The sequence below is a fragment of the Schistocerca cancellata genome, chromosome 2 (assembly GCF_023864275.1).
Source record: "Schistocerca cancellata isolate TAMUIC-IGC-003103 chromosome 2, iqSchCanc2.1, whole genome shotgun sequence".
Lineage (NCBI taxonomy): Eukaryota > Metazoa > Arthropoda > Insecta > Orthoptera > Acrididae > Schistocerca > Schistocerca cancellata.
This window is the reverse complement of record NC_064627.1, coordinates 264,233,261-264,258,781: the sequence shown is the minus strand read 5'-3', so window position 1 is coordinate 264,258,781 and position 25,521 is coordinate 264,233,261. Positions and strand designations below refer to the sequence as shown.

At 42.9% G+C, this 25,521-nt stretch overlaps 1 protein-coding gene across 1 annotated transcript in view; it reads left to right on the top strand.

Moving 5' to 3' along the window:
* Positions 1-306: 306 nt before the first annotated feature.
* Positions 307-25,521, top strand: part of LOC126161606 (uncharacterized) — a 291,084-nt gene continuing 265,869 nt past the window's right edge. Inside the window, exon 1 of the mRNA XM_049917557.1 lies at positions 307-341. The gene's annotated coding sequence lies outside the window, so the exon portion shown is untranslated. The remainder of the gene's footprint in view (positions 342-25,521) is intronic.

Below are 25,521 nucleotides of genomic sequence, written 5' to 3'. Positions count from 1 at the left end.
GGAACACTTTGAATACCGCATGACATATCCCATGCAACTCAAGGGGGCCATATTGAGAACCTATGAAGAGGTGTGAAAAAAAAACTTTTTGAGTTTCCCGTTCATCAAAAAACAAAATTCATTGTATATGTTTATTAGTTTCAGAAATATAGACGTACCAAATTGGATGATTCTTTTTGATACGCTCTGTATATTGTAAACAGTAAAAGTCCTGTCATCCTCAGTTGGGGTACTCCCCAAACTAACATTGTATTTGTTGATTTAGTTATGTTAAGAATGACATGTTGATTTCTTTCTGCTAGGAACTCCAGAATCCAGCCACACATCTGGTCCAGTACTTGGTAAGTTCGTATTTGTTACTAAAGAACAGTATGGAACTGTGTCCTTCCTGAAGTCAAGGAACACATTAACCTTGACGCCATTAACTACGGATGTCTCGTGGTCCAACAGAGGGAGCTGAGTTTTGCAAGATCTCTGTTTGCAGGATCCATATTGGTTTTTACAGATAACATTAGCGTACTCTAAAAACTTCATGATGCATGACAACCAAACATGTTCCATAAGCCAACAACAAACTGATGTCAGTGATATGAGCCTATAATTGTGTCTTCGTGTGATATTCCCGGCACGGTCATTTTGCGAGGTGTTTGTGGAAAAGAGTAATCTTCTTTGTATTTTCTCTGACTCCTCTATTAATCATATCTGTTCCAGATACGAATGCTTCGCGGGAAGAATGAAATGGAAATGCGCGTTTGGCGTCATTGGCCGAGAGGCCCCTAGCAGGGCAAATCCGGCCGCCTTGGTGCAGGTTTTATTACATTCGACGCCACCTTAGGCGACCTGCGTGCCGGATGCGGATGAAATGATGATGAAGACAACACAACATCCAGTCCCTGAGTGGAGAAAATCTCCGACCAAGCCGGGAATCGAAGCCGGTCCCGTAGGACGGCAATCCGTTACACTGACTACTCAGCTATCGGGGCGGACGCGGGAAGAACGATTGCTGTTAAGCCTCCGTGTGAACTCAAATCTCTCTACTTCTAGTTTCATGGTCTTTTCGCAAGATATACGTAAGAGGAAGCATTATATTGATTGACTCTTTTAGGAACGTACACCCACGGAACTGTAACCGCACACCAAACCTTGATGCAGAATCCCTCTCTAGGAGCGTCTTCCACTAGAACTGGCTGAGCATCTCCACGACATTACAAATATGACCCGTTTAAAACGATGTGTTGCGTAATATACGCGTGGAAATAACGAATTCAGTCAAAAAGTTCCAATGTTTTGTAAGCTCATATTTTTTTCCACAAAGTGGAACTGAATCGAATGCGTTCCAGAAGTGAAGGAAGACGGCATCTGTCTTTGTGCCACTGTGTACTGCCAACTGAGTCTCACAGACGAAGACAGAATGCGAAGTTTAGTGGGGGGGGGGGGGGGGGGGAATGTCTTAGGGTGTTAATAGAATTATATATGTTACTAGCTTGGACCGTGGCGTTACGCATGGTTAAACAGCTATTTATAAATAGATGTTAATGCCGAAACTCACTATTGACGCATATGCACTATCAGAAAAGCCATCCCTTGTTATATCTTTAAAAGTACATTATAGGTAAAGCTTATTTACAAAATCATCTACATACGGATACAGATATACGAGGGGAATTCAAAAAGTAGAGGCACATTTGTGGAAAGTTGTACTTATTCTGATGATAGAAAACTGAAACATATTAATAGTATTAATAGTAAGACTTATTAAAAACTTTGAGTGTTCGGCTCCACAAATTTAAATTATATGTAAAGTTTTACTCCAGTGCGTGGGAAATAAACATCCCAGGTTGGGATGCATAAACTAAAACCAGAGGAGGGGATGGTCTGATGCAGAGGGGGAAAATCCCCCCCCCCCCCCATCCCCCCCTGCATATTACACTGGTAATATGCACTCTTTCGCTATTAGTTTTAAGACGAAGAACTCGTCGAACCATGTTCGGAGCGTATTTTCATCAGAAAAAGAAGTACCTTGGAAAATGAGGACGCAAGATCAAGTGAATAAGGTGGTAGCGGAATGACTTCCCACCCAAACTCTTGAATAATATTTGCTGCCAGTCTAGCAGAACCTAGGCGCGCGTTATTGTGGAGTAGCATCACTTCCCACAGTCTTTCTGGTCGTTGTTCTTGGACTGCGTCCGCAAGACGTCTCAGTTGTTAACAATAAATGTCAGCTGTGATTGTTACATCTCGGGGGAAGCCATTTGAAATGCACCACACCGTCGCTGTTCCACCAGATCCATGGCATTACCTGTTTTGGATACACGCAGGTCTTTGGAAGGGGAGTTTCTGCTTTGTTTGGACTCAAAAATTCCGTCTTTTCCTTACGTTAGCAAAAATACACCATTTCTCGTCAGCGGATGCAGGATAGGAACGATCGGTGTTATTCATGAATCGGTTGATGACAAACAGGGTGAGATGCGAGTCGCTAATGTAAATACGATCCTCCTTGAAACGAGGAAACCATTTTCTTGCCGTGCTCTGTCCAATGGCATTTACCCCCATACACGGCGCAAATGTTTCTGACTGCCTCCGCTGCTGTCTCTATTGAAAACAAACAGAAGAATATGTCGGAAATGTTCTGATTTCTCTGCTCCATTTTCTAGCGTCTCCAAATGATGAAATGACAATACATGAACTCAAAGGCAACAGTGAACTACAAATAAAAAATGGCAATCGATAAATAAACCCTTAGCAATCGGAACACAAACATGCAAAATAAAAACGCTTCGAACTTACGCACCAACCTAATATTTTTGGATTAATAAATAAACAGGCAATGTTAACATAAGAATACCTCTGCAGGAGACTCCATCCTAAATGTCTCCCAAAAAAGACTGTCCTAAGTGTGCCTAAAACCTTGCGCTCTCCGCTTCTGCTGTCGAGATGCCGCCAGAACTGCTGGTAAGCCAATCTAATTAAACGTCTCTAGATTTGCCAATAGGGAATCTTACTTCAAAGATGATGCACTCACTATCCAACATAGTCTGATCATTTTCAGGAAGTCGCAAGTTCGGGTGGATGGTAAGCCACAGTTCTCATATTTTGGGAATAATGTCCAATCGTAGCTTAGCCTCGCTTTCCCGTCTATATCGCACCTGGACAGTATTTTTAATAGCGGCGCCAGCGAGGAGTCGGCAATGTACAAAGCTGGTCCTAACAGTGGAGTTTTGCTCTTCCATTGTTATAAAGCGCTCTTATTGTGCCAAGTGCCCGGAGTTACACGCCTTTACAGCATGACGCCTGGACGCCCCGCCCACAATGCGAGTGGTCAGTGGCAGTTTGGAGACACTCTACAAAGTACAACGCTACCTCGCGGGAGAGCAGGTGGCGACTGGAGGACCACGCCAGCCCAGGCGCCGCCAGTTGAAAAAAAGTTAATCCCCTCAAATAGAGAAATTGACAGCCCTCCTGAAGGACCATGGTGAAACGGCCCTCTTCTATACAAAGGCCTGGGGGGTGATCAGTACCCCGGACATTGATCTGGCCTCCCTTGCGCCCTGTCCTGATGGCATCCCTTGACTGTCGCTCTGCACTTCTGCATTCTAACTACACAGAGATTCAGTACAGCAAGATATATTAAAATTATTAATGCGTAATCGTAGAAATCGTCACGCATGCCCCTTGAGACCAACACCAACAACAGTAGTTCAAGTATACATGCCGGCGTCGCAAGCAGAAGATGAAGAGATAGAGAAAGCATTTGAGGATACTGAACGAGTAAATCGGTACGTAAAGGGAGGTGAAAACCTAATAGTCATGGCAGATTGGAATGCGGTTGTAGCGAAAGGAGTAGAAGAAAGGGTTATGGGAGAATATGGGCTTGGTAGTAGGAATGGGAGAGGAGAAAGTCTAATTGAGTTTGGCAATAAATTTCGGCTAATAACAGCGAATAGTCTGTTTAAGAATCACAAGAGGAGAAAGTATACTTGGAAGAGGCCGGGAGATACGATAAGACTTCAATTAGATTACATCATGGTCGGGCAGAGATTTCGAAATCAGATATTGGGTTGTAAGGCATATCCAGGAGCAGATATAGACTCAGATCACAATTTAGTAGTGCTGAGGAGTTGGCTGAAGTTTAAGAGACTAATCGGGAAATATCAGTGGGCAAAGAAAACGGGATATGGAAGTACTAGAGAATGAAGAGATACTATTGAAGTTATCTGAGGCTATAGATACTGCTGTAACGAATAGCTCAGTAGCCAGTGCAGTTGAGCAGAAATGAACATCTCTAAAAAAAGCCCTCACAGAAGTTGGAAAGAAAACATGGATAACAGAAGAAATCCTTCAGCTAACCGACGAAAGAAGGAAGTTCAAAAGAGGCCATCACATAAGTTGGAAAGAAAAACACAGAACAGCGAGGAAAACATGGGTAACAGAAGAAATGCTTCAGCTGATCGACGAAAGAAGGAAGTTCAATAATGTTCAGAGAAATTCAGGAATACAGAGATACAAGTCACTTAGGAAGGAAGTAAATGGGAAGCTAAGGTGAACTAACTGAATGAAAAAATCGAAAAAGAAATCACTGTCGGGAAAACTGACTCAGCATATAAGATAGCCAAAACAATCTTCGGTAAAATTAAAAGCAAGGGTGGTAATATTAAAAGTGCAATGGGAATTCCACTGTTAAATGTAGAGAAGAAACCGGATAGGTGGAAAGAGGACATTGAATGCCTCTATGAGGGGGCGGGCTTGTCTGAAGGCCTGATAGAAGAAGAAACAGCAATCGATATGGAAGGGATAAGGGTCCAGTATTATAATCAGAATTTTAAAAAGCTTTGGAGGAATTAAGTTCAATAAGCAGTAGGGTTAGACAAGAATCCATCGAAATTTTTAAAATCATTGAGGGGAGTGGCAACAAAACGACTATTCACATTGATGTATGACTGGTGATACACCATCAAATTTACGGAAAACATTATCCGCACACTTCCGAAGATTGCAAGAGCGGATAAGTGCTAGAATTATCGCACAATCAGCTTAACAGTTGATGCACCCAAGTTTCTGACAAGAATGACATACAGAAGAATGGGAAAAAATCGAGGATTTGTTAGATGACGATCAGTTTGGCTTTAGGAAAGGCAAAGGCGCCAGAGAGTCAGTTTTGACGTTGCTGTTGATAATGGAAGCGTGACTGAAAAAAAAAAGAATCAAGACACGTTCAAAGGATATATCGCCCTGGAAAAAGTGTTCGGCAATGTAAAATGGTGCAAGATGTTAGAAATTCTGAGAAAAATAGGGGTAAGCTATAGGGAGAGAGGTGTAATATATGTACAAGAACCCAGAGGGGACAATAAGAGAGAAAGACCAAGTACGAAATGCTCGGATTAAAAAGGATGTAAGACAGGAACGTAGTCTCGCTTTAATCGGTCAAACTATACATCGAAGAAGCAATGACGGAAACGAAAGAAAGGTTCAAGTGCGGTATTAAAAAAATTCGGCGTGAAATGATATCAATGACAAGATTCGCTGATGACATTGCCATGCTCAGTGAAAGTGAAGAAGAATTATAGGATCTGATGGATGTAATGAAGAGTTTAATGGATACAGAATTTGAATTGAGGGTAAACTGAAGAAAGACGAATGTAATAAGAAGTAGCAGAAATGAGAACAGCGAGAAAATTAACATTAGATTTGGAGGTCTCGAAGTAGACGAAGTCAAGGAATTCTGCTATCTAGGCATTAAAATAATCCATGACGGACGGAGCATGGAGGACATGACAAGCAGACGAGCACTGTCAAAGAGGGTATTCCTGGCCAAGAGAAGTCTACTAGTATTAACCGTAGGCCTTAATCTGAGGAAGAAATTTCGGGGAATGTACGTTAGGAGCACAGTATTGTATGGTAGCGAAACACGGTCCGTGGGAAAACCGGAACAGTAGATAGAAGTATTTCAGATGTGGTGCTACAGAAGCATGTTGAAAATTGGGTGGACCGATAAGGTAAGGATTAAGGAGGTTCTCCGCAGAGTTGACAAGGAAAGGAATATGTGGAAAACACTGACAAGAAAAGGAGACAGGAAGATAGGACATCTTTTAAGGCATCAGGGATCAATTTCCGTGGTACTAGAGGGAGCTGTACAGGGTAAAAACTGTAGCGAAAGTTAGAGATTGACATACATCCGGTAAATAGTTGAGGACATAGGTTGCAACTTTGAAATGAAAAGGTTGGCACAGGAGAGAAATCCGTGGTGACCTGGATCAAACTAGTCAGAAGACCGGTCACTCAAAAGGGAAAGATACCGTAGGCTCAGTTGTAGTTCATTTAGTTCATTGGTAGGATACTGGGAAAATTCAATCAGTTTTCAAAGGGAATTGCTTACATATCACTCGTGCAACCCATACTAGATTGTTGCTCAAGTGTGTGGGAACCATACGAAACCGGAATAACGGGATATCTGAGTGTAAACAAGGAAGGGCAGCATGAACGGTCTCAGGTTTGTTTGCCCTACGTAAGAGCATAACTGAGATGGTGCAAAATTAGAACTGGCAGACGCTTAAAGATAAGTCGCCAATTATCTCGAGAAAGCCTACTTATACAATTTCAAGGAAAGCTGTTCACCCAATCGCATCAAATGACGAGCTGAAGTCTCATAAAGTTGCTATGACATTTAAATGACGAGTTCAATTTCCAAATGCGCGCATCGCTATATGAATGCACGGAGTTCAATTTCTAGCTAATAGACGCTTCTCAAATGTATTCTAAAACGTAGCACAGATCGTGTGTATCAAATGGTAACAGATCTTATTGAACAACCAACATTACGAAGAGTATTTTAGTCGCAATGATGCGGAGGATTTACAGAATCGTATTGATAGGGTTTTCAACAGTGATAATGAAGTAAGTGATTTGTCTTTCAGTTATTCAGACTCTGAAGAACGGCAAGCTGTAGTTCAACATGAACCTGTTTTTGAAAGCAGTTATGAATGTGACGGCAATGCAGTGTGTGCACTGGCCAGTTCAAAACGGTTTTATATTACGACGCTACAAAGAAAAGTGAAGGAGACGAACAAAATTGATGATAAACCCCCATATTTTGCCCTTCAGCGTTTACTGTGGGGCTTGTGAAGATTTGTTGAATAAATATAAAGCACAACTAGCATCTGAACTACATAGATTTTTAGAATAATGGAATGTATCCGAGTATTCTGTTCGTGGGCGACCTTCAGCGAGTACTCCCCCCCCCCCCCCCCCCCCCAGATGAGACTTTAGACAAAAACACGGACACATTTTCCAGTGCAAGTACCCCAAACTGAGAGGACAAGAAGTCACAGAAGTATGTTGTGTACTACTCAAGACGAAAAAGAAATGAATGTGCATGACTGTGTAAAAAGTGTGGTATTACTCTCCATGTAGAAGACTTTCTTGACATCTAACAACCCAACAATCATACGAGTTAATGTGTAAGAGAATCATACTAGCTGATACGTATTAAATCTGATTTTTCAGCAACCAGAAGCGGTATTTAAATACGATTTCATTGGTTAAGAGAGGAATCAAGGGCTACAGTAATAACGCCCAAGGTAGCGCTCCCGCAGAGACGACAAAGACAGATTAGATTGATTACAGCGCACACAAAGGGCTTTCAGCAATCATTCTTCCCGTGACCCGTACGTGAATTTCGGAAAAAAAGCCTTAGTACATGGTACTCCGTCTGGTCGTTTGCCTTACGGGCGTGCACAGGTGAATCAACAATATCGCTCGATTTTCTAGGGTACCGCCACGTTGTCGATTTTAGACCACAAATGATATAGACTGCGCATTATGTCACTATAGTAAAATAAAAATCTCGACTGGTGGCAGTACCCATTTGCAGGAAACTTCTGGAACACTGTTCAATTTGTCTTTGTTTTAACTGTAACATTTTCAGTAAATGTGCCTTTGTTACAATGGTGAAATCTTTTGCTGCGATTGGTTGCACCGAAAGATACGTGAAAGGAAGTAATATTTCTTCCAGTGCTAAAGTTAAAAGTTTTTAAAAAATGTGAGAAACTTTTTTGGGATTAAGTTAGTGAATTTACAGACTGAAGCTAAGACCGAGATGGTCGCCGTACAGATACAAATGACCGTCTATTTGAGAGTATTTATTTGTGTTGAAATGTTATGAACTGAATGGCAGGAGTCATTATATATGTAACTTCCTGGCGGATTAAAACTGTGTGTCCCGAGTTCGAGTCTCGGTCCGGCACACAGTTTTAATCTGCCAGGAAGTTTCATATCAGCTCACACTCCGCTGCAGAGTGAAAATTTCATTCTAGAAACATCCCCCAGGCTGTGGCTAAGCCATGTCTCCGCAATATCCTTCCTTTCAGGAGTGCTAGTTCTGCAAGGTTCGCAGGAGAGCTTCTGGAAAGTTTGGAAGGTAGGAGACGGGGTACTGGCAGAAGTAAAGCTGTGAGGTCCGGCACACATTTTTAATCTGCCAGGAAGTTTCATATCAGCGCACGCTCCTCTGTAGAGTGAAAATTTCATTCTAGATTATATATGTACATCGTAAAAATATGTGCGGAGGTTTATGAAATGTTAATTTCAAGGTCTTTCCTTTCTTCTGTTTAGCTTCGTAACTTGTTTTTATTTTATCTCAAAACTGATTATAGGTCCCTCACTGATGAAGTAAGAAGAAAAGGTTGCATCCTTACTTTGAACAAGGAGAATTTTTAGCCAAACGGCTAGCTACGCAAAGCTAAGCAGCAAAGATATTTCAGAATTCTTGTAGAACTATTTTCGTGAGTTGAAAGATTGTATGTTTGTCGTCATCTGTAAAACTCCATGAATGACGAAGAGTTTGAGAAGACAGAATGCTAATATTCAACTTACTAAAGATTCCCCCCCCCCCCCCCCCCCCCATGAACCATGGACCTTGCCGTTGGTGGGGAGGCTTGCGTGCCTCAGCGATACAGATAGCCGTACCGTAGGTACAACCACAACGGATGGGTATCTGCTGAGAGGCCCGACAAACGTGTGGTTCCTGAAGAGGGGCAGCAGCCTTTTCAGTAGTTGCAAGGGCAACAGTCTGGTTGATTGACTGATCTGGCCTTGTAACAGTAACCAAAACGGCCTTGCTGTGCTGGTACTGCGAACGGCTGAAAGCAAGGGGAAACTACGGCCGTAATTTTTCCCGAGGGCATGCAGCTTTACTGTATGATTAAATGATGATGGCGTCCTCTTGGGTAAAATATTCCGGAGGTAAAATAGTCCCCCATTCGGATCTCCGGGCGGGGACTACTCAAGAGGACGTCGTTATCAGGAGAAAGAAAACTGGCATTCTACGGATCGGAACGTGGAATGTCAGATCCCTTAATCGGGCAGGTAGGTTAGAAAATTTAAAAAGGGAAATGGATAGGTTAAAGTTAGATATAGTGGGAATTAGTGAAGTTCGGTGGCAGGAGGAACAAGACTTCTGGTCAGGTGACTACAGGGTTATAAACACAAAGTCAAATAGCAGGAGTAGGTTTAATAATGAATAGGAAAATAGGAATGCGGGTAAGCTACTACAAACAGCATAGTGAACGCATTATTGTGGCCAAGATAAATACGAAGCCCACACCTACTACAGTAGTACAAGTTTATATGCCAACTAGCTCTGCAGATGACGAAGAAATTGAAGAAATGTGTGATGAAATAAAAGAAATTATTCAGGTAGTGAAGGGAGACGAAAATTTAATAGTCATGGGTGACTGGAATTCGAGTGTAGGAAAAGGGAGAGAAGGAAACATAGTAGGTGAATATGGATTGGGGCTAAGAAATGAAAGAGGAAGCCGCCTGGTAGAATTTTGCACAGAGCACAACTTAATCATAGCTAACACTTGGTTTAAGAATCATGATAGAAGGATGTATACATGGAAGAACCCTGGAGATACTAAAAGGTATCAGATAGATTATATAATGGTAAGACAGAGATTTAGGAACCAGGTTCTAAATTGTAAGACATTTCCAGGGGCAGATGTGGACTCTGACCACAATCTATTGGTTATGACCTGTAGATTAAAACTGAAGAAACTGCAAAAAGGTGGGAATTTAAGGAGATGGGACCTGGATAAACTGAAAGAACCAGAGGTTGTACAGAGTTTCAGGGAGAGCATAAGGGAACAATTGACAGGAATGGGGGAAAGAAATACAGTAGAAGAAGAATGGGTAGCTTTGAGGGATGAAGTAGTGAAGGCAGCAGAGGACCAAGTAGGTAAAAAGACGAGGGCTAGTAGAAATTCTTGGGTAACAGAAGAAATATTGAATTTAATTGATGAAAGGAGAAAATATAAAAATGCAGTAAATGAAGCAGGCAAAAAGGAATACAAACGTCTCAAAAATGAGATCGACAGGAAGTGCAAAATGGCTAAGCAGGGATGGCTAGAGGACAAATGTAAGGATGTAGAGGCTTATCTCACTAGGGGGAAGATAGATACTGCCTACAGGAAAATTAAAGAGACTTTTGGAGATAAGAGAACCACTTGTATAAACGTCAAGAGCTCAGATGGAAACCCAGTTCTAAGCAAAGAAGGGAAAGCAGAAAGGTGGAAGGAGTATATAGAGGGTCTATACAAGGGCGATGTACTTGAGGACAATATTATGGAAATGGAAGAGGATGTAGATGAAGATGAAATGGGAGATACGATACTGCGTGAAGAGTTTGACAGAGCACTGAAAGACCTAAGTCGAAACAAGGCCCCCGGAGTAGACAACATTCCATTGGAACTACTGACGGCCTTGGGAGAGCCAGTCCTGACAAAACTCTACCATCTGGTGAGCAAGATGTATGAAACAGGCGAAATACCCTCAGACTTCAAGAAGAATATAATAATTCCAATCCCAAAGAAAGCAGGTGTTGACAGATGTGAAAATTACCGAACAATCAGTTTAATAAGCCACAGTTGCAAAATACTAACACGAATTCTTTACAGACGAATGGAAAAACTAGTAGAAGTCGATCTCGGGGAAGATCAGTTTGGATTCCGTAGAAATACTGGAACACGTGAGGCAATACTGACCTTACGACTTATCTTAGAAGCTAGATTAAGGAAAGGGAAACCTACGTTTCTAGCATTTGTAGACTTAGAGAAAGCTTTTGACAATGTTGACTGGAATACTCTCTTTCAAATTCTGAAGGTGGCAGGGGTAAAATACAGGGAGCGAAAGGCTATTTACAGTTTGTACAGAAACCAGATGGCAGTTATAAGAGTCGAGGGACATGAAAGGGAAGCAGTGGTTGGGAAGGGAGTAAGACAGGGTTGTAGCCTCTCCCCGATGTTATTCAATCTGTATATTGAGCAAGCAGTAAAGGAAACAAAAGAAAATTTCGGAGTAGGTATTAAAATCCATGGAGAAGAAATAAAAACTTTGAGGTTCGCCGATGACATTGTAATTCTGTCAGAGACAGCAAAGGACTAGGAAGAACAGTTGAATGGAATGGACAGTGTCTTGAAAGGAGGATATAAGATGAACATCAACAAAAGCAAAACAAGGATAATGGAATGTAGTCGAATTAAGTCGGGTGATGCTGTGGGAATTAGATAAGGAAATGAGACACTTAAAGTAGTAAAGGAGTTTTGCTGTTTGGGGAGCAAAATAACTGATTATGGTCGAAGTAGAGAGGATATAAAATGTAGACTGGCAATGGCAAGGAAAGCGTTTCTGAAGAAGAGAAATTTGTTAACATCGAGTATAGATTTAAGTGTCAGGAAGTCATTTCTGAAAGTATTTGTATGGAGTGTAGCCATGTATGGAAGTGAAACATGGACGGTAAATAGTTTGGACAAGAAGAGAATAGAAGCTTTCGAAATATGGTGCTACAGAAGAATGCTGAAGATTAGATGGGTAGATCACATAACTGATGAGGAAGTATTGAATAGGATTGGGGAGAAGAGAAGTTTGTGGCACAAGTTGACCAGAAGAAGGGATCGGTTGGTAGGACATGTTCTGAGGCATCAAGGGATCACCAATTTAGTATTGGAGGGCAGAGTGGAGGGTAAAAATCGTAGGGGGAGACCAAGAGATGAATACACTAAGCAGATTCAGAAAAGGATGTAGGTTGCAGTAGGTACTGGGAGATGAAGAAGGTTGTACAGGATAGAGTAGCATGGAGAGCTGCATCAAACTAGTCTCAGGACTGAAGACCACAACAACAACAACAAAGATTTTTCTCTACGATCATTGTTTTCTAATATATTATGCTTCTTACAGGTATGTCTACATCTACATACTTACTCCGCAACCCACCATACGGTGCGTGGCGGAGGGTACCTCGTACCACAACTAGTATCTTCTCTCCCTGTTCCACTCCCAAACAGAACGAGGGAAAAATGACTGCCTATATGCCTCTTATCTTATCTTTGTGGTCTTTCCGCGAAATATAAGTTGGCGGCAGTAAAATTGTACTGCAGTCAGCCTCAAATGCTGGTTCTCTAAATTTCCTCAGTAGCAGTTCACGAAAAGAACGCCTCCTTTCCCCCAGAGACTCCTACCCGAGTTTCTGAAGCATTTCCGTCACACCTGCGTGATGATCAAACCTACCAGTAACAAATCTAGCAGCCCGCCTCTGAATTGCTTCTATGTCCTCCCTCAATCCGACCTGATAGGGACCCCAAACGCTCGAGCAGTACTCAAGAATAGGTCGTATTAGTGTTTTATAAGCGGTCTCCTTTACAGATGAACCACATCTTCCCAAAATTCTACCAATGAACCGAAGACGACTATCCGCCTTCCCCACAACTGCCATTACATGCTTGTCCCACTTCATATCTCTCTGCAATGTTACGCCCAAATATTTAATCGATGTGACTGTGTCAAGCGCTACACTATTAACGGAGTATTCAAACATTACGGGATTCTTTTTCCTATTCATCTGCATTAATTTACATTTATCTATATTTAGAGTTAGCTGCCATTCTTTACAACAATCACAAATCCTGTCCAAGTCATCTTGTATCCTCCTACAGTCACTCAACGACGACACCTTCCCGTACACCACAGTATCATCAGCAAACAGCCGCACATTGCTATCCACCCTATCCAAAAGATCATTTATGTAGATAGAAAACAACAGCGGACCTACCTACCACACTTCCCTGCGGCACTCCAGACGATACCCTCACCTCCGATGAACACTCACCATCGAGGACAACGTACTGGGTTCTATTACTTAAGAAGTCTTCGAGCCACTCACATATTTGGCAACCAATCCCATATGCTCGTACCTTAGTATGTCAATATAATTTCAATATCTGTACTGCATTAAACAAAAGTCATACAACAAAGAAGGTTATTTTATGTTGTTGTTGTGATCTTCAGTCCAGAGACTGGTTTGATGCAGCTCTCCATGCTACTCTATCCTGTGAAAGCTTCTTCATCTCCCAGTACCTACTGCAATCTACATCCTTCTGAATCCGCTTACTGTATTCATCTCTTGGTCTCCCTCTACGATTTTTACCCTCCACACTGCCCTCCAGTACTAAATTGGTGATCCCCTGATGCCTCAGAACTTGTCCTACCAACCGATCCCTTCTTCTAGTCAAGTTGTGCCACAAATTTCTCTTCTCCCCAATTCTATTCAATACCTCCTCGTTAGTTATTTGGTCTACCCATCAGCATTCTTCTGTAGCACCACATTTCGAAAGCTCTTCTTGTTTAATCTATTTTATGTAAAAACGGGAATCATATAGAGAAATTAACGTCAGTTCCTATAAAATCTTAATAAAATGTCTCACCCTTACACTGATAGGCCAGAACTTATAACCACTGCTCGTCGCGACGCTGGATGCCATCTGGTGACGTTGCAGGCACGTGACGCGGTAACAAAAGTATGTAATCGGAACAGATACGGACGGGGGATCACAGTAACGAAGACACGGGCAGCAAATGGGAAAATCCATTGAGATAAGCGACTCTGGCAAAGGGCAGGTTATTATTACGCAGAGCCTTTGAACGAGTATCTCGAAAATGGCGAAGCTGGTCGAATCTTCACGTGCTGCTGTCGTGAGCGTCTATGGGAAGAGGCAGGAGGAGCGTGAAACAAACACTAGGCGCTATATGGTTTGACGTCTACGACTCTTCACAGGACGTGGGCTTCGGAGGCTTGTCTGCTCCGTAAAGTAGATACAATGCTGGTGCACGGACAAGTGTTTCGGAGCACGCCGCTCATCGTACGTTGTTGAACATGGAGCTCCGCAGCAGACAACGCCTGTTAACCAACAACGACGTCAGTTACGATTGCAGTGGGTATGGGACCATCGGGTTTCGACCGTCGATCAATGGAAACGTGTTTACTCTTGGGGTGAACCTCATTTTTGCAGTACTAGGTCGATGGTCGTCTCCACAAAAGCATCGAAGTGAACGGCGACTCGAAACGTGCAACGCGCCACGGACGCAGTCTGGTGGACGCTATATTATGCTACGGGAGACGTTCTCCTGCGCTTGCATGGGACCTGTGGTAGTAATCGAAGATACGGCGAACCACCTGCATCCCTTCACGCTTACTGTCTTCCCGACAGAAATGTCATTTTTTAGAATTATAACTGGGGAGCATTGTAGTGAACTCACGTTGATATCTCAGCGACCAAATTGGTCTGATGGGTTCCAACCCATTTGGGTCACTATCGGGCACCATCACCGCGGACGCAAATCGCCCGTTATTTACTCGAGTTGCATGACGTGTGCGTAGATATCTAATGCCACATATCTCCACAAACCCACGATCACACTGTCGAATCCCTGATAGGCAGAATCAGTGATTCATTTCGTTCCAAAGATAGAGAAACGAGCTATTCATCAGGTGATAATAATGTTTTGGCTCACCAGCACATTGTTGAGGAATCGTGATAAAGCTAAATGCTTCCTTAAGTAAATTGAAAGAGGAGGGGGGAGAAAGGAAAGGAAAGGGATTATTGATACCAGATGCATCAGGACGTTGTTTAACATCAGCGGTGACGAGTGAAAATGTGTGCTGGACCGGGATTCGAATCCAGGATCTCCTGCTTACTAAGCAGTTGCGTTAACCACTGCGCCATCCGGACGCAGTGCTCATCGCGCATGCACGGACTATCTCACGATACGTCTCGGCGGACCGATAATCCCACCGAGCGCCACTTGTCTGCAGTCCCTACCCATGTCCTCCATGTCCACAACTCGTGATCTAGTGGCTGGCGTTGCTGTCTCTGGATCACGGGATCGCGGATCCGATTCCCAGCCGGGTTGGGGATTTTCTCTGCCCGGGAACTGGGTGTTTGTTTTATCATCATCATCATTCTTGACAGTGGCTAAATTTGACTGAGTAAAGAAATTGGACTGCATGAAAGATTGGAACTTCTTATGGGCGCTGATGACCGCGCAGTTGAGCGCCCAACAAAACAAAACATCATCATCATCATCATGTATTCCATGCTCGCTACTAAGTGACTCCCACAGGGGGCCGGACGTAATTATGCAACCGCACTGAATGTGGTGTGCATGCATTGCCCATCGAGGTGCATCAGTTATATGAATGCTTCCTGCAAAACTGGTATTTCGTCTTCTGCTCCTGTGGGTGCGATGCACCAAATGACTCACAAGCCAACAAAAACAGCAATTTACTGAAGAACTATAACTCTAACGTTTAGAAAAAGAACGAGTAATCAGTGTAACGTTTCAAAACTGTTTATCACTTTTTCATATGATCACATGTAAAAACGATAAGCATCAGATTAATACTGGAAATATCGCTGGTCTAGTGGCTAGCTTTGCTGTCTCTGGATCACGGTCCCGGGTTCGATTCCCAGCCGGGTTGGGGATTTCCTCTGCCTGGGGACTGGGTGTTCGTGTTATCATCATCATCATCATTCTTGACAGTGGCTAAATTTGACTGAGTGAAGAAATTGGACTGTGTGACAAATTGGGACTTTATATGGGCGCTGATGACCCCGCAGTCGAGCGCCCAACAAAACCAAAACATCATCATCATGTCCTCCATGCTCGCTACTAAAAGATTCTCACGGGAGGTCGGACGTAATTATGCAACCGCACTGTATGTGGTGGATCCATTGCCCATCGAGATGAATAAGTTATATGAATGCTTCCTGCAAATCTAGTATTTCGTCTTCTACTCCTGTGGGAGCGATGCACTAAATGACTCACAAGCCAACAAAAACAGCAATTTACAGAAGAACTGTAACTCTAACATTTGTAAAAAGAACGAGTCATTAGTATAATGTTTCAAACTGTTTATCACTTTTTCATATGATCACTTGTAATAACGGTAAGCATCAGATTAATACTGGAAATATAGGAGAAATTAGGTTAACTGTATTGCTACAAGCAAGTAGTTTAATTGTTAAAATAAATGCTTTATTTCAGCTATGAAGGAGAAAAATTCTAAGTGTGAGCTAGACTTCGGATAGTCATATGAAGTCATATGAATTATACGTTGGTTTCAACGTTTAACACGGTACAGGCAGCGGTGCGCGCGGTCTGTGTGTGTCCGAGATCAGAAATGAGCTCCGCATACTCGCTTCAAACTCGCCAGTGAGTCCTGTGACGTCATCCCTAAACTCGCCATGTCCGTCTGCCCGTAAACTCTTGAGTCTCCGCCGCAGCCAACTCGTCGCCTGCATATGTTGTGGACTCAACCCGCGAAGGAAGGCGAGCGAGTACACAAGTTCCCAAGTACAACGGCGGACTGGCGGTATTCCCGCTACACACGCAACCGTTTGGAAAGAAATTTTCGCCGTTAAACTGTAAATTGCTATTTACTTATTTCACAGAATCGTGATTTCCGCTTTACAGACATTCTCAAGTGCCAGCTGAAATGTCACAAAATGTTCGACGTGCTTCAATGACAGAAGCGAGTTATATACCAATGTAACGACTGATCGGTTAACAGTGGATATTGTTCGGTTTATGTACACATTTGTATGGATAAAACTTTTTAAATTTATTTTAATATTTAATATCTATTCACACAATGTCTGACAGTTACGCTGACATATACACACTTCCGAGGCGTTACCGAGTCAATAACGATAGTATCAGCAAACATGAAATGAGGATGAAGTGCAATCTCTAAATGGTGATTAATTATTAAAATAAATTACAGAAATGACGAATAAGCTACACAACTCGCTATTAGCTCATAAACACAAGTTGCCATGACCAGATCAATACAAAAATAGCGCACTTTTTTGTCCCGGAGATATAACAGTGTCTTTGCTCTATGCTCCGTTTTCGTCTGACGTAGCACGTATGTTTTCTCACGGTGGAGGTGGAATAAACAAGAATACAACCGTTTTGTATGTTTTTCGTCTGAACGGCGGACTATAGCTTGAAACTTATTCCTGATATTACTCATCCTCTTATGGAACACATTTGCAGTTGTGTACATTGCATCAATTAATATTTTTGGAAGTTTGTCGTAAGGTCTTATGGGACGAAACTGCAGAGGTCATCAGTCCCTAAGCTTAAACACTACTTAAACTAACTTACGCCCAGGACAACACACACACATGCCCGAGGGAGGACTCGAACCTCCGACGGGGGCAGCCGCGCGGACCGTGACAAGGCGCCTCAGAATGCTCGGCTACCCCGCGCGGCCAGTTAATATTCGTCTCATAAAACACAGCTTTGTTAAAGACCATATGATCCCGACTATCGGTCATTTCGCCTTAGGCTGCGGTCACAGTGGCTCCGATATCGATGGATTCCACCGACGACCGACAACGGCCGGACACGGCCGAACTTTTAAAAATAGGTACGTGTCTACGTGCGCGGTCACACTACAGCCGATATCTCGCGAACGTACAGATTTCGGACGATAATCGATGAAATTCAAATCGGTTTGTTTTCTTCGGTCAAACTGACCGACGTTCTCGCACACGAAATATGGAGCGGGGGAAACTGATAAGTTTAGTCCCAGAAAGAGAGCGTTTGTGGCATCCTGAGGATGAAAATATCACAATCAGGATATAGTTTGGAGTCTATGGACTGAAATCGCAGGTTTATTCAAAACCTCAAATAGGCAAAATCTTTATTGGAAACTAGGCATAGGTAATAACCTCAAAAAGGAATTTGTTCAAGTGAAAAGGGTGTCGTATCTTATATGCTTTTTTGTGATAGGTTGTCATTAGTTGTCTATAAATTATTATTACTGATTACGGGCGTTTCTGTACCAGTAGGGTAGTGATTCTGTTAATATGATGTGGTTTCTAAATGTGGTGTACGGTATGTACTTCCACTTTTAAGTGCTTTAAGTTTTCAGAGTATCTTATAGCTGCACTTTGTGATTTCTTGCACTCGTGTGCTAAATGACAGTCATTGAAGGTTAATTGACATACGTCTGCACAACTTTAAATAAAACAGCGAAACGTAGTTCAAAATCGTTCAAATGGCTCTGAGCACTATGGGACTTAACATCTGAGGTCATCAGTCCCCTAGAACTTGCCGGCCGCGGAGTTCTAGCGGTTCTAGGCGCGCAGTCCGGAACCGCGCGACTGCTACGGTCGCAGGTTCGAATCCTGCCTCGGGCATGGATGTGTGTGATGTCCTTAAGTTAGTTAGGTTTAAGTAGTTCTAAGTTCTAGGGGACTGATGACCACAGATGTTAAGTCCCATAGTGCTCAGAGCCATTTGAACCATTTTTTCCCCTAGAACTTAGAACTACTTAAACCTAACTAACCTAAGGACATCACACACATCCATGCCCGAGGCAGGATTCGAACCTGCGACCGTAGCAGTCGCGCAGTTCCGACTGAAGCGCCTAGAACCGTTCGGCCACCGCGGCCGGCCGCGAAACGTAGTGTTTATAATTTACTTTTCAGGGTTACCACGAATTATCTCGAGTATGTAACAAAACGTGTCTCCTGTCTCATAAGTTATTAAAACTTCTCTGGTTATTCCGATAACTGAGGACAGGGCGTGTAGTACTCGCCACGTTCATTCCGAGACAGGAAAGATCATTCACATGCATTCGGCGTCTCTTTAGTAGCAGAAGCTGCTATAGAGCACTCGTATCGAAGCACAGAGGCGTCGTGGTATCCACCCCACCCTAAGAGGTTAAAATTTAGTCTAGATCATACATAGAATAGATTCTAACCTAACGTAACCTCATTGAACCTGCCAGAAACTGATGAAGGAGATCGGACGCACTATCTATGATCATGCTGTCGGCCGATGTTATAGGGCGACCTCTGGCGACGGTGTCTGACGACCGTTGTAGGTGCCACTGTAAACGCATCCTTTTCAGTGCTACTTTACAGCAGCAAGATCGTGTTCTCATCTTCCTTACCGACAGTAAGTCGCGAGTAGCCTTACATTCCTGCATGCTTCAGTGAGACTGCGAGTCGACGAGCAGGAAGGGACCACAGCACCACAATTATCGGACTCGTCATAGTCCCAGAACAACAGCGGGAACAAAGGAAGCCCGTTAACAGTGATTCAACAGCGGCGCCTCGATTCGTTAAGTATACAACCCGCAACATTTGACTCGTACCAGCCCCGTTTCTGATCTCTAATACTACGGTCGGTATTAAATTATCAATTTTTTTTTGTCCAATATCTTTGTCAAATATCTTTGACAAAGAAATTTGATGGTGTAATAGGAAACTTTGTCAATTGTCGTCAAATATTTGATCATATCTAGGACCTCGCTGTAGATTTGATCAAAGAAGTTGCTTGTCTTCTGTTCACTGCAGTGTGACACGTTACACGTGGAGCGCTAGCATCGCTGATTCGTTGCAGCGTCTGTCATCTGTAGTGTTTTCATATACACTGCCGGTAAATACAATTGGTGTGTAACGACAACTACAAAATTAATAGAGATGTATAAAGCTGATGAGGCGCTTTACAACGTGAGGCATCCTGAATACAAAAATAGATTAAGAAGATTGGAGACCTGACCTAACCTAACCATCTCCTGTAGCAAGGAATCGAAGTGTTACCGTGAGCCTGTCTTCTGCAGATATAGCAGTTCTTTTAGTGAGTATTGTGCTTTGTGATATGAGGATAAACTTTCACTGAGCTCATACAGAAATGTATGCTCATCCATTCATAAGTAATTGATGTACGACTTGACGTCCTCCACTATAAGCTCACGTAACAAGTTTTGTTGAATGCTTTTATTGTGTCGTCGTAAAACCCACGGCTTCACCCAGGTACGTTTCTTTTTTTTTTTTTCTCTCGCATCTCTTCCGCAGGTGCATACAGTGCAATTGTGGTACATGCAACTGCTGCGCTTAATAACAAGTTGTTGTTGTCTGCCATCTTGAACTTTGACGAAAAATATGACGACAGTGGAATACCCCTTGTTAGCGCCACGTCAAAGATCTTTGTCAAATATATTTGACGAATATTTGATCACGTCTTTGATCAAATCTTTGACAAAGAAATTTGATAATATAATACCGGCCTAATAAGTATCTCTGCTCTGAGCTAAGCCGTTAACGGACTTGGGAGGTGCCGTGGTCGACGTGCCGTTGAGTTACTGCGGACGCGACCTTCCGGGTAGCGGACGTACTGGCCGCCCGGCGCACCGCCGCTGTCAAAGGAACTCTGGGAAGGCGGGGATGGACGGCGCGAGGCGTGCGAACTGCCGAGGCAGGAGCGCGGGCGCTCCATAAAAAAGGAAGAGGTGAAAAAAACAAGCGCTGGCGGCCGGACGGCGCGCCGCACGTCGTTTGTGGCGGGCTTATCAGCCGCCCTGCCGTTTCTGTATACTGTGGCGGGAGGGGAGGGGTCTATGGGGTTCCGCGAAAAAGGGAAGTCGCAACTCTTACTGATAAACGATTCCAGCCATTATTCGTCTCCGTTCTCGTGTCTCGCCAGCTCGCCTAAAAACTACGTCTGTCCGGAGAGGAAATATCGGACGCGCAGGAGAGACAGCGTGGCACAAGGAAAGGGAAAAAAATGTGAAGTAACCCTGAGTCCATATAAATAAAAATGTACATGTTCGTTTGTTCAAAATCGCTTGTCTCCAAAGGTCATGACCGATTGCTTTGAAATTGTGACACAACGTTGATTCTAAGACAGGCTTTTGTTTTTAGGTTCTAGGTTATGAAAAAGGCACCTAAAAACAACCTTTATTAGAATGCAATGTTGCATCAAACTTTCTCATGGACTTTTGCAGACAAACGATTTTGAACAAACACACACAAATTATATTATTGGTGTTTTGTCTTTAAAGAGCGCATTTAGACTAAACTACATGGCAATTCCTTTTGCTGCCTTCCATGCTGCCCAAACTTCCCTCATTCGCTCGCTGTTTCCGTTCCCGCTCCTCTCTCCATGTTTCTTGTCGGCCTCGTATCTTCAGCTTCATCTTGGTTGCCTTTTTGGTTGCCCATATTTCTTTCATCTTCCGGCTGTGATCTTGTTTGTGTTCTTCGGTCCATTTTACGCCTGTTCGTTCGTCACAGTGTATCTCACGTAGTTTACATTTCTTAATGATGTTTCTGAATTTTGTTCTGTCGTTTATTGTGTCTGGTGTGATGTTGAGTTGGTTCAGATCGTTTTCTACCTCTGCCACCCATCTGTTCTTTCTAGTGGTTACCCAGTCAAAGATCTGTTTGGTCAGTCTATGTGATGCCATTGTGTATAGGTGTCAATAGAATTGTAGCCTGCGTTTTCTAATCTTTTCTGTGATTGGCTGCGTATGTTTGTATAGTTCCTCTGTAGGTTTCTTGATCCACATTTCTTTGTTGTTAGCTGGGAATTTAAGGAGATGGGACCTGGATAAACTGAAAGAACCAGAGGTTGTACAGAGTTTCAGGGAGAGTATAAGGGAACAATTGACAGGAATGGGGGAAAGAAATACAGTAGAAGAAGAATGGGTAGCTTTGAGGGATGAAGTAGTGAAGGCAGCAGAGGATCAAGTAGGTAAAAAGACGAGGGCTAGTAGAAATCCTTGGGTAACAGAAGAAATATTGAATTTAATTGATGAAAGGAGAAAATATAAAAATGCAGTAAGTGAAGCAGGCAAAAAGGAATACAAACGTCTCAAAAATGAGATCGACAGGAAGTGCAAAATGGCTAAGCAGGGATGGCTAGAGGACAAATGTAAGGATGTAGAGGCTTATCTCACTAGGGGTAAGATAGATACTGCCTACAGGAAAATTAAAGAGACCTTTGGAGATAAGAGAACCACTTGTATGAATATCAAGAGCTCAGATGGAAACCCAGTTCTAAGCAAAGAAGGGAAAGCAGAAAGGTGGAAGGAGTATATAGAGGGTCTATACAAGGGCGATGAACTTGAGGACAATATTATGGAAATGGAAGAGGATGTAGATGAAGATGAAATGGGAGATACGATACTGCGTGAAGAGTTTGACAGAGCACTGAAAGACCTGAGTCGAAACAAGGCCCCCGGAGTAGTTGGAACTACTGACGGCCTTGGGAGAGCCAGTCCTGACAAAATTCTACCATCTGGCGAGCGAGATGTACGAGACAGGCGAAATACCCTCAGACTTCAAGAAGAATATAATAATTCCAATCCCAAAGAAAGCAGGTGTTGACAGATGTGAAAATTACCGAACTATCAGTTTAATAAGTCACAGCTGCAAAATACTAACACGAATTCTTTGCAGACGAATGGAAAAACTGGTGGAAGCCGACCTCGGGGAAGATCAGTTTGGATTCCGTAGAAATACTGGAACACGTGAGGCAATACTGACCTTACGACTTATCTTAGAAGAAAGATTAAGGAAAGGCAAACCTACGTTTCTAGCATTTGTAGACCTAGAGAAAGCTTTTGACAATGTTGACTGGAATACTCTCTTTCAAATTCTGAAGGTGGCAGGGGTAAAATACAGGGAGCGAAAGGCTATTTACAATTTGTACAGAAACCAGACGGCAGTTATGAGTCGAGGGGCATGAAAGGGAAGCAGTGGTTAAGAAGGGAGTAAGACAGGGTTGTAGCCTCTCCCCGATGTTATTCAATCTGTATATTGAGCAAGCTGTAAAGGAAACAAAAGAAAAATTCGGAGTAGGTATTAAAATCCATGGAGAAGAAATAAAAACGTTGAGGTTCGCCGATGACACTGTAATTCTGTCAGAGACAGCAAAGGACTTGGAAGAGCAGTTGAACGGAATGGATGGTGTCTTGAAGGGAGGATATAAGATGAACATCAACAAAAGCAAAACGAGGATAATGGAATGTAGTCGAATTAAGTCGGGTGATGTTGAGGGTATTAGATTAGGAAATGAGACACTTAAAGTAGTAGAGGAGTTTTGCTATTTGGGGAGCAAAATAACTGATGATGGTCGAAGTAGAGAGGATATAAAATGGAGACTGGCAATGGCAAGGAAAGCGTTTTTGAAGAAGAGAAATTTGTTAACATCGAGTATAGATTTAAGTGTCAGGAAGTCATTTCTGAAAGTATTTGTATGGAGTGTAGCCATGTATGGAAGTCAAACATGGACGGTAAATAGTTTGGACAAGAAGAGAATAGAAGCTTTCGAAATGTGGTGCTACAGAAGAATGCTGAAGATTAGATGGGTAGACCACATAACTAATGAGGAAGTATTGAATAGGATTGGGGAGAAGAGAAGTTTGTGGCACAACTTGACCAGAAGAAGGGATCGGTTGGTAGGACATGTTCTGAGGCATCAAGGGATCACCAATTTAGTATTGGAGGGCAGCGTGGAGGGTAAAAATCGTAGGGGGAGACCAAGAGATGAATACACTAAGCAGATTCAGAAGGATGTAGGTTGCAGTAGGTACTGGGAGATGAAGAAGCTTGCTCAGGATAGAGTAGCATGGAGAGCTGCATCAAACCAGTCTCAGGACTGAAGACCATAACAACAACAACAACAGCTGCGACAAATATTTACCTAAGTATTTTCCCTTCTAATTTTTCTAGTTGCCTGATACGTGTATGCCCTAGGATTAGTGTGGTCTCTGCTGCATACAGTGCTTCGGGGAGCAACACCGTGTCGTAGTGGGATAATCTGGCTTTTTGTGAGTTAGGCCTCTTGTAATGATTCCACACTACTTTGTATGCCTTGTCCAGTTCAGTTTTTCTTTCTTCGTTTGAGTTTCTGTTATGTCCGCTCATTTGTAGTGTTTCGCCGAGATATTTGAAGTTTGCCGTTTTGTAAATCGTGCCGTGCTTTGTGTTCAGAGACGTGAGTTTCTTTGTGCTCATAAACTGTGTCTTTTCGTAAGAGATCTGTAGTCCAGTTTTGGAATCAATTTCGAGTAGTTTTTCAATAGCTTCTTTTGTTACGTTTATACCTTTCGTGACAATCGCCAAATCGTCTGCAAAAGCCCGGCATTTAATCTGTAGGTTGCGTAAGGTTATCCCCTGTTGTGATATTTCCCATTCTTTTATTACCTTATCTAATACTTCATTGAGACGGAGAGGTGAGAGGCCATCGCCTTGTCGGACACCTGTGCGAATTTCAAAGGCTCTGATAGTTCCCCTCAGAAATTTACTTTGGAGGTCGTGTTGGTCAAGGTTTGCTCTATGATAGTCCGTGTTTTGTTGTGTACTTAGTATTCAGCTAGAATTTTGAAGAGAGTTTTCCGGTCAATAGAGTCGCACGCCTCTTTGAAGTCGACAAAGGTAATGATCAGGTTCTGCTTGTGTTGTAAAATCATTTTCAGGTTCCAAATTTGTTCCGCACAAGACTGCCCTTTACGGAAGCCTGCTTGGTATTCCCCAATCAAGTGGTCGGTCTGGCATTCTAGTCTGTTTAGTAAAGGTTTAGATAGAATCTTGTATGTGACCGATAGTAGGGATATTCCTCTGCAGTCGTTCGGGTCAGTCTTGTCACCTTTATTGTGTAGTGGGTGTATCAGGGCAGTTTTCCAGTCGTCGGGAATTTTCGTGGTTTCCCATATATCTTCCAAGATCTTGTGGATGTCATTGGTGAGTTCTCGGTCTTGTAACTTCCAAATTTCCGCGACGGTGCCGTCTTCTCCTGGTGCTCTACGATTGAGTAACTTGATTATTTCTTTAACTTCTTCTAGAGTTGGAAGTTCATTATCTGGATTGTACGTGCTCGTTTCTGTCATCAGTTCTTCCATAGGGGGGTCCGTGTCGAGTTTTTAAAAGTACTTTGCCAGAATGTCACAATTGTTTTTGGTATTGGTTTCTAGGGTTGCATCCGGTCTTCTGAAGCACAAGTTGGGTGGCTGATATCCAGTCACGTTTTCGCTCTACTTTCTGTAGAAGTTTCTTTTATTATTTGTTCTTCGTGAAGTCCGATTCGATCTCCGTCAGTCACCATTTATCATACTGTCGTTTTTCACTGGGAATGATCATGCTTGATTGTTCCTGTGTCTTCAGGAAGTTCATCCAATTCTCTGGGAATTTATGGCTAATAATTTTATTTTTTCGTGGTTCATGGTGTGGGTTCCTGTAGTCATGTCCTAGTTCATGAACCACGGGCAACGTACGAGTGGCCAAGTAAGTGGTCCCGACAGTCGGGATACCAGTTACTTTGGAATAAGGCTGGGCATCTCGAACATATTCTGAGTCGTGGTCACCTTTGTGCTCATACGGCAAAGACTACCAA